This window comes from Peromyscus eremicus, chromosome 1 (assembly GCF_949786415.1).
Source record: "Peromyscus eremicus chromosome 1, PerEre_H2_v1, whole genome shotgun sequence".
Lineage (NCBI taxonomy): Eukaryota > Metazoa > Chordata > Mammalia > Rodentia > Cricetidae > Peromyscus > Peromyscus eremicus.
In genome coordinates this window covers 147,700,896-147,705,249 of record NC_081416.1, presented here as the reverse complement: position 1 = coordinate 147,705,249, position 4,354 = coordinate 147,700,896, and the positions used below count along the sequence as shown (strand labels likewise).

At 38.9% G+C, this 4,354-nt stretch overlaps 1 pseudogene; it reads left to right on the top strand.

The window, feature by feature from the left end:
* Positions 1-517: 517 nt before the first annotated feature.
* LOC131920795 (glyceraldehyde-3-phosphate dehydrogenase-like) lies at positions 518-1,364 on the top strand (annotated as a pseudogene).
* Positions 1,365-4,354: the final 2,990 nt, after the last annotated feature.

The window sequence follows — 4,354 nt, the reverse complement described above, 5'->3', positions numbered from 1 at the left end:
CTGATCCTGGATTGAGTTTCTGAAACCTCAAATTCTGACCCCAGGAACACACTTCTTCCAACAGGACCACACCTACTCCTGCAAGGCCACACCTCCTAATAGTGCCCTTCCCTATGAGCCTATAGCGACCATTTTAATTCAAACACCACATTATACCTCTTGTATAGACTTGTAGCTATATCAGATAAATTCAGTCCATCTTCAAATATACCCATAGTCTACCAATGTGAACCTTGTTTAAAAGTCCAAAGTTCAGAGTCTCTTCTGAAACTCAATCAATCTCTTAACTATAACCCCTTGCAAAATCAAAATAAAAAAAGCAGGTCATATACTTCCAACATATAATGGCACACAATAAACAATACTTTTCCAAAATGGAGGACAGGGATGATAGTGAAGAAATACTGTACCAAAACAAGACTAAAAACAAGCTGGGTGAACTCCACACTCTGCATCTCAGTGTCTGATGTTAAAGAGCTCCTCAGAACTCAACCTCCTTTCAGCCATTTTGACAGCAATGCACTTCTTTCCCTTTGTTTGGGTCCACTTCCTGTTAGTGGGCAAGCTTGAGAATAGAAAGCTTGTCATCAAAGGGAAGGTCATCAGCATCTACCAGGAGCAAGATCCCACCATCAAGTGGGATGATGCTAGTGCCAAGTTTACTGGTGTTTTCACCAATAGAGAGGCCTGGAGCCACTTGAAAATTGGGGCCCAAAGGGTGATCATCTCTGCTCTTTCTGCTGATTCTCCCATGTTTGTGATGGGTGTGGACCATGAGAAGTATGATGATTCACTCAAAGTTGTCAGCAATGCCTCTTGTACCATCAACTGCTTAGCCCCTCTAGCCAAGGTCATCCATCACAACTTTGGCATTGTGAAAGAACTCATAATGACAGACCATGCAATCACTATCACCCAGAAAACTGTGGATGGCCCTTCTAGAAGATGCGGTGTGATGGCCCAGAACATCATCCCTGTATTCACTGTTGCTGCCAAGGCTGTGGGAAGGTCATCCCAGAGCCCAATCAGAAGCTCTCTGGCATGGCCTTCTGTGTTCCTATCCACACATCTGACATGGATCTGACATGTCACCTGGTGAAGGCTGCCAAGTATGATATGATGACACCAAGAAGAATGTGAAGCAGACATCCTAGGGCCCACTAAATGACATCTCAGGCTACATTAAAAACCAGGTTGTCTCCTGCAGCTTTAAAAGTGATATCTACTCTTCTATCTTTGATGCTGGGGCTGGCAGTGCTGTCAATGCCAATTTTGTAAGGTTTATTTCTTCTTATGATAATGAATACTACAGCTACAGAAGTAGGGCAGTGGATCTCATGGCTTACATGGACTGCAAGAAGTAAGAAGCGTTGGACCACCTACCCCAGAAAGAACACAAGAGCAAGACAGGTTCTGGACTTTAAAGGAGTCCCTGTCCCAATTCAGCCCCCAACACTGAACATCTCCCTCACAGTTTTTGTTCCAGAACCCCAGAAGGAAGGGAAAGGCTCAGGGATCCCTACTCTCTTGAATGTCATTAATAAAGTTCACTATACCCACAAAAATTGTGTTTATTACTATAATGTAAATAGTTATGGAAATTTGAATATGCTTAATTATCCAGAAATAAGGTAATTAATACATAAATTTGAGGATATTCATTCAAAAAAACATATAGAGCAATTAAAACAAAGAACTATACCTATATACCTCATTAGGAATAAAAATATAAATATAGCAATGAGCATGAAAAAGTATTATAGAACAAAAGAGATAATACAATATAAACATGTCACTTCTTTTCAATATTTTTTGTTTGTTTTTGCTTTTTTAATTTTTTTCTATTTTATAATTTAATTTAATTTTACATATCAGCCATGGATTCCCAAGTCCCCCCACACCTTCCTCCCATCCCACCCCCAAATGCCATCTCCTCTAGGTCAAAGACCCCCCTAGGGATTCAGTTCAACCTGGTAGATTCAGTCCAGGCAGGTCTAGTCCCCTCCTCCCAGGCTGAGCAGAGTGTCTCTGCATAAGCCCCAGGTTCCAAACAGCCAGCTCATGTACTAAGGACAGGTCTCCGTCCCACTGCCTGGGTGCCTCCCAAACAGTTCAAGCTGATCAACTGTCTCACTTATACAGTGGGCCTGATCCAGTAGGGGGCTCCTCAGCTATTGGTTCATAGTTCATGTGTTTCAATTCATTTGGCTATTTGTCCCTGTGCTTTATCCAACCTTGGTCTCTACAATTCTCATTCATACAAACCCTCCTCTTTCTCTCCAACTGGACAGTAGGGCTTTCTCTCCACCATTGCCAATAGTCTATTGTGGAGGTATCTTTGTGGATTTCTGGGGACCTCTCTAGCATGCGGTCTTATGGAGATTACTTCCTAAATATAACACCAGTAGCACAGACACTGAGAGAAACAATCAATCAATGGGACCTCTTGAATCTGAGAAGCTTTTGTAGAGCAAAGGATACGGTCAACAAAACAAAGCGACAGCCTACAGATTGAGAAAATATCTTCACCAACCCCACATCTGACAGAGGACTGATTTCCAGAATATATAAAGAACTCGAGAAATTAGACATCAAAATGCCCAACAGTCCAATTAAGAAATGGGCTATAGAACTAAACAGAGAATTCTCAACAGAGGAAGCTCAAATGGCTGAAAGACATTTAAGGAATGGCTCAACATCCCTAATCATCAGAGAAATGCAAACCAAACAACTCTGAGATACCACCTTACGCCTGTCAGAATGGCTAAGATCAAAAACACTGAAGACACCTTATGCTGGAGAGGATGTGGAGCAAGGGGAACTCTCCTCCACTGCTGATGTGAATGCAAGCTTGTACAGCCATTTTGGAAATCTTTTTAATATTTTTTATTTGAAAAAATTTTTAATTCTCTTTCTTTGTTGTATCTTTGTGTGGTTTGGGTATCAAGATAACTGTAGCCTCATAAAAAGAAGTTGGTACTCTTCCTTTTGTTTCTATTGTGTGGAACAATTTGAAAAGTACTGGTATTAACTCTTTTTTGAAAATCTAGTAGAATTCTGCACTGAAACCATCTGATTCTGGCCTTTTTTTATTAGGAGACATTTAATGACTATTTCTATTTCCTTAGGGATTATTGGTCTATTTAAATTGTTTGTCTGGTCTTGATTTAACTTTGGTATGTGATATCTATTCAGAAAATTGTTCATTTCTTTTAGATTACCCACTTTTGTGGAGTACAGGTTTTTTGTGTACGACCTTATGATTCTCTGTATTTCCTCATTGGTTACTGTTATGTCTCCCTTTTCATTTCTGAAAGAGAATTACAGACTAATCCCCCTCATGAATATTGATGCAAAAACACTGAATAAAATATTGACAAACTGAATCCAAGAACACATCAAAAAAATCCACCATTACCAAGTAGGCTTCATCCCAGAGATGCAAAGATGGTTCAACATACAAAAATCTGTCAATGTAATACATCATATAAAAAAACTGAAAGAAAAAGAAACACATGGTCATCTCATTGGATGCTGAAAAGGCCTTTGACAAAATCTAACACTCCTTCATGATAAAGGTTCTAGAGACATCAGGAATACAAGGAACATACCTAAACATAACAAAGACAATTTATAGCAAGCTGACAGCCAACATCAAATTAAATGGAGAGAAACTCAAAGTGAGTCCACTAAAATCAGGAACAAGACAAGGCTGTGTACTATCTCCATATTTATTCAATATAGTACTGGAAGTTCTAGCTAGAGCAATAAGACAACAAAAGGAGATCAAGGGGATATAAATTGGAAAGGAAAAAGTCAAACTTTCCCTATACGCAGATGATATGATAGCATACGTAAGTGACCCCAAAAGTTCTACCAGGGAACTCCTACAACTGATAAATTTCTTCAGTAAGGTGGCAATATACAATATTAACTCAAAAAAGTAAGTAGCCCTCTTATATCAAAATGATAAATGGGCTGAGAAAGAAATCAGAGAAACATCACCCTTTGCAATAGCCACAAATAATATAAAATAGCTTGGGGTAACTCTAACTAAGCAAATGAAAGACCAGTATGATAAGAATTTTAAGTCTCTGAAGAAAGAAATTGAAGAAGATATCAGAAAATGGAAAGATCTCCCATGCTCATGGATAGGTAGAATTAAAATAGTAAATAGGCAATCTTCCCCCAAACAAACTACATATTCAATGTATTCCCCATCAAAATCCCAACACAATTCTTCACAGACTTGGAAAAAATAATACTCAACTTCATATAGAAAAACAAAAAAAACAGCATAGCTAAAAGAATCCTGTACAATAAAGCCACAACTGGAGGCATCACCATCCCTGAA